The sequence below is a fragment of the Lytechinus pictus genome, chromosome 17, assembly GCF_037042905.1.
Source record: "Lytechinus pictus isolate F3 Inbred chromosome 17, Lp3.0, whole genome shotgun sequence".
Lineage (NCBI taxonomy): Eukaryota > Metazoa > Echinodermata > Echinoidea > Temnopleuroida > Toxopneustidae > Lytechinus > Lytechinus pictus.
In genome coordinates, this window is record NC_087261.1 from 17,357,249 (window position 1) to 17,363,146 (window position 5,898).

At 36.1% G+C, this 5,898-nt stretch overlaps 1 long non-coding RNA gene across 1 annotated transcript; it reads left to right on the forward strand.

Annotated features, from left to right (window-relative positions):
* The first annotated feature begins 277 nt into the window (after positions 1-277).
* On the forward strand, positions 278-2,802 carry LOC135157158 (uncharacterized). Its single transcript, XR_010296202.1, has 4 exons — positions 278-361; positions 1,247-1,340; positions 1,693-1,883; positions 2,643-2,802. It is a non-coding gene; the product is annotated as an uncharacterized LOC135157158 (long non-coding RNA).
* Positions 2,803-5,898: the final 3,096 nt, after the last annotated feature.

The following is a 5,898-nucleotide window of genomic DNA, read 5'->3' on the forward strand; positions in this document are numbered from 1 at the left end:
AGGTTTTATGTGACTGCATAACCACAAATGATTCTACCAATAGGACTATATACATACTGCTATACTGACAGGGTTAGACTGATTAGCATGCAGATTTTAAATCACAGTTATTGATTAAAACCATAATCAATTCATTATTAGTATCACTGTTATTATTAAATATTGAACGTCGCGAATCTTTATTCTTGATAAGAATGAAATCATAATATTGTTGATGATTAACTGTATACTTGATATTTTTCTCTTAATTCAATGTTCACAGATCCAGTCATTCGAATGCATTCTTCTTATTGATGGAGATAAGGCACGAGTAGAAACCACATTCGTCAATGAAAGTTACGTTCTGTGTGGGGCTAAAGAGGTGAACATTACTTATTTAAAGTATTCAAGTCATATCGAGTATGCGTCATCATCCTTCAAAATACAGATATTCTATAATTTATTAACTAAAAGTATTAAATATCATCAAAGAATATTTAATAAATTCATACCTGCCGATGTACATAAACGCTCTTTTTAAAAGATATCTAAAACGCCAATATCATGCTTCACATACTTAATTTAATATGTACTATGCCTCAGGAAGAGTCTTTGCCGTATCTTTGACAAATTGAAATCACAGAATCGCTCAGAAAACGTGTAATTCTCAGCCGCAACCTTGTCGAGCTATTCCTGTATGAACACTGACACTCCAATATATATTATATTTTAGCTTTTATCAATTGCAGATAACTATAACTGAAAGGGCTACCTGCGTAAATAAAACTGAAATAAATACTCAATTAACACCTATTACATTTTGTCAGACGTGTATCAATCAGATATGATTATTTACGTCTGGGACCGACCTTTAACGTCACCATCCGAAAGACGTGACCAGGGCTCGAACCTCGAACCTCTGCATTAATTTGTAACTTCCCCACAGCTTGGATTACAGGCGCACGCCACAACGCCCACAACGCCCTGCGAATTATCACATCTCTTTAATACAAGAGTGACTTTATTACAATGGAGTTATTAACAATTACTAGCTCAATGTCATTACTAATGGCAGTGTATAACATTTATGAGAACAGTTCAATGGGGATGCTTGATTAGACCGAACAGAATGTGCTAACAAGAAATTAGATTATAATAGACAAGCATTTCCCGACATATCCGTCTCCCATTCTTCTTAATACTAAATATTCAAACAGATGAAGTATACTCCAGCATTGACCTTTTTAAATTATATACTTTTTTACAGTACATGTATGATGACGACATCCTTCAGAACAATGTAAGCGTCTCCGTTCAATGGAATTACCAACACTATATAGATGACCCTAATGATGCATATGGTATGACAAAAGAATATGCAGTAATTTTTCTTTATGTACTAATTTGAAACTTCTTAAAACATTAACGTATTAACTAGGTATTTTATGTGTAGTAGCTTTAGGCACAATGGAACTGCTGTGCTTTATTTCAACTTCTGTGATCAACACCTAAAGTGTTGAATTACTTATTATCAGTATAAAAAAGTAACGACGATTTATTATTTTATTTAACGTTTTACTAGCATAAATTGCCCGCAATGTTAAAAAATTGGTGAACCATTTTTTGAGAAATCCGTACATAAAATGTGAGGGGCTTGTATTTTGGTTTGCGAAAATATCTTGTAATACGAACAAACTTATTTTTACCTTGAAGTGACTCTGTACAAGTGTTCAGCCAACGATGGAAGCTGCAGCCGGTGTCTATCTCCGGAAGCAACACCTTCGTTTCTAAACTGCGGTTGGTGTGGGAATGACTGTAATGTAATTGAGAGTGATGTTTGTCAGAGCAATCGATTTGTCAATCAGAATGAGACCAATCTTTGTTCAGCACCAGTAATAACTGAAGTAAGATGATATTATACTTCATGGTTTTTTTTTTAAGTAATAAGAGTCAACTTGTCAAAAGTCTGCCTCGCGTGTTTTATACCAGAATTCCCGCTGTAAGCCTAAGATGCTATGTGCATTTTATTGCAGCTTTCCTGCAGTCCCCAGTGTTTTGTTTATGAATAATATGATTTTTTTTATGAAAAGCGGTTTGCAAGATTTTTGTTTTTGGGAAAGATGCTTCTCTGAATTTTGACAGGGTGTCTTTAGAGTATTTTCTTGTTTTATTTAACAATATTAGATATCGGCAGCCATAATTCACATATATATATATATATATATATATTGCTTGGTAGTTGGTAGAGCGTCCGTCTCACAACCGGGAGGTCGGGGGTTCAAACCCCGGCCGCGTTTGAACCTGTTTGGCGTTCAACGATTAAAGGGATAGAGCCTCGTCGATCTGGCGCTGCATAGTGGCTGCCGGGCCCACGATCAATTGGGCAAAGTACTTCATTTCATGTTTATTTCGAACAATAAATTATGGATTTTCATTTTCATTTTTCATATATTTATTTATCATATTATGGTTTCATCATTTGCTTTCCAGAGCAAAAAAAATGTAAAAAATGATACATAGTCAAGTGATAAGCATTGCCTTCTGCCTAATATGGTTAAGGTTTATGCCTTTTTTACAAAATTTATTATAATTATGAATTATCAATGATCTTTGTAATAAATGTTAAAGGCCAAAAGACCAAAACAAATAATTCTTTTCTATAGTTTTATCCCATATCAGGTCCAATTAATGGCATTACAAGATTGGAAATAATCGGAACCGACCTAGGAGTGGCATTTAATGATGTACTAAATGTTACAATAGGAGACTTGGTGTGTAGCCTGACTGACATGGATTCCTACTATCAACCAGGGCAGAGGTGAAAGTGTCGTATCGGGAGGGGAGGGGCAGGGCCATGGATATCACGTTTAATATCGTAGACAAATAAAACGCGCTTGTCGTTATCATCAGAAGTTAGAAGGTCTGTGATGTGTGATTTTGGAGCTCATCTGCGATGCTATCATACCGCTAGCAAATGGCCGAAGAAGACATGATTGTTTACATCAATGTAAAACGTTGAATAATCATGATTATTTTGTGATATCTTTATTACATCAAACTCCCAGAACATGCAGCTATGCACGTATTCAACTTAAATTTGTCTTTCGTATTCATACAGTCTTCCCAGTATGTGGCAGTTTTGGAGTATGCATTAAATGTCATTCAGTCCTCAATGTGTGCACGTCATTGTTTAATTGCCATTGTGCGTGTCATCTCTAATTCTTTCTCTGATTCATGATTCATTAAACATAGTATAAGAATATATGCAATATTTTTTGTCTGAGTACACATATCAGTTTCATTTTTAAATAAGTTATCAAATGACATACCGTCTCTCTTTTCAGTGTAAGTTGCCTAACTGGGTTATCTTCCAAGGTAACATCGGGACAAATCGCGATTAAGATATGGTCTGGTGAAGAGACTAGGACCGGAAACAGTGAAGAACATTTCCACAATAGGGTTAGTGCATTCAAAGGAACTATAATCATTTGTTCATAACACTAAGCTTACTAAACGCTTTGATAACTTTTGTTAGAAAGCCTATCATTTTGTTTTACGAATTCACATGTTGGGCAGTTATTAAAAACAATTCTATGGAGCTAAAAAGAAACATTAAATCAACTAGATTCATAGCATTCCAATTTTATGATAAAGATTTTTTTTCAATCACAGAATACTTTAAAACAAGTTTAATATGTACATTTTCTTTATTGCACAATAGGTCTCGGGTGCCATACAAAATTCCTCAATGAGTTAAGGAAATGCCATACATGCTCATTTCCCCAAAAAAATCCGAATTGATAAGGTATGCAATAGGTCCATGGTAATACTATGGGACGCCACTAGGGAATGATATATACTAACTTATCTAACTGTGCATAAGGTAACCCGACACATGCTCCGGCGACGATTGCTCCGGTGACAAATGCTCCCCCAAATGGGACATTTGCTCCGCGACATTTGCTCCTCGACATTTGCTCCGCCGACATTTACTCCGCCGACATTTGCTCCGCCGAAATTTGCTCTGCCGACTGTTGCTCCGCCGACAGTTGCTCGGCCGACTGTTGCTCCGCCGTCAGTTGCTCCTCCGACAGTTGCTCCGCCGACAGTTGCTCCGCCGACAATTACTCCACCGACAGTTACTCCCCCGAAATTTGCTCCGCCGACCCTTGCTCCGCTGACATTTGCTCCGCCGACAGTTGCTCCGGCGACAATTGCTCCGCCAATATTTGCTCCGCATGTAGGGACAGTTGCTTCGCCGAAATTTGCTCCGCATGTAGGGACAAATGCTCCGCTGATAATAACTCCGCCGAAAATGCCATCCACCGAAAATTATTGTTGTTTTTATTTGTAAAACTAACAATGCTTCTTCTCCAAAGCTGTGTGGTCATTATCATTATTCTATATATTTTTAAAATTCCTAATTGAATTGCTCAGCGGAAAAAATAGTTTGGCTCAAATTAAATTTCCCATCAGCGCTTTTATTTCGATTATTTCTCCCTTTCTTTCCTTGAAAACCACCCCGGAAAACCACCTTCTCCCCGTCCCTCTCTCCTGTTTTATTTTTTTCCTCTCTCTCTGCATTCCTAGTTACTTCGATTTCTATTTCTTTTACAACCTCTCCCTTCTTCTCCTATCTCTTTCTTCTCGCTCTAATGCTATTTTGGTCTGTTTTCACTGTTATTCTTCTAACCTTTTCCTACCCCTCTAATGGAATTGAAAACTAATGAAGTTTTACAATCTTCTTAGAAAGGTGTTTCTTGTCACTTTCACTCCATTTTCTTTTATTATTTTTTCCTTTCAATTACGTGCAGTGTGAAAACTACTCTCATCTTAAAGGACATGTCCACCACAAGAAAAAGTTGATTTGAATAAAAAGAGAAAAATCAAACAAGCGTAACACTGAAAATTTCATCGAAATCAGATGTAAAATAAGAAAGTTATGATATTTCAAGTTTCGCTTAATTTCACAAAATAGTTATATGCACATCCTGGTCGGTATACAAATGAGAGAACTGATGACATCACTCACTCACTATTTCTTTTGTATTTTATTATAAGAAATATACAATATTCAAATTTTCTCATTTTCCTGTGAAAAAAAGTTTTATTTCTCCCTGAACATGTGGAATTATCATTGTTTAACATTTCTCTGAAGAGGTAGTCCTAATAGTCACTTCTTAGCTTTATTCTTATAAATCAACATAAATATATGATATCATAATCCTTACTTGAATAATGCAATCGCGAGTGCGAACAATCTTTATTTTATTTTATGTGTTAAAAATTGTGTCCTAAAATTTGAACATTCTGGGCAATGTTATCATGAAAAGATGTGTATGCAACTGGATAAAAACTACGAATGCGAAGCGCGAGCAGAAATTGTTAATACACGCTTTGAACTTATCAGAAAGGTACTACTAAGGTTTGCCTGCAGGTTAGCAATAAAGGAGTTACATATTTTAACAATCAAATAATGCGAGCGCGAAGCGCGAGCTGAATTTTTTTTGACATTCCTAAAAATGGAAATTCTTAGCACTTTTTGTGATTTCAACAGGAAAAGTGTATATACAACTAAACAATTGATACGAGTGCGAAGCGCTAGCGGAAAATTTCGAGATTAAGACCTAAAACGAGATACTCTATTCACGTTTTGTAAATTATGTAAAGGAAGAGTAATTGGGGATCTTCCTAACACTAATAATGCGAGCGCAAAGCGCGAGCAATTTTTTTTATATACCTTTAGAACTGATCGAAAAGGTCCCTGTTAAGTATGGTGGCCCTGAAGGGTCATCGCATATAGACAAAATCGCGAATATTCACGACGAAATTGCCGACGAAATTCACGACGTCGTGAATTTCGTCGTGAATATTCGCGATTTGGTCTATTTGCGATGTCCCTTCAGGGGTACCATAGTT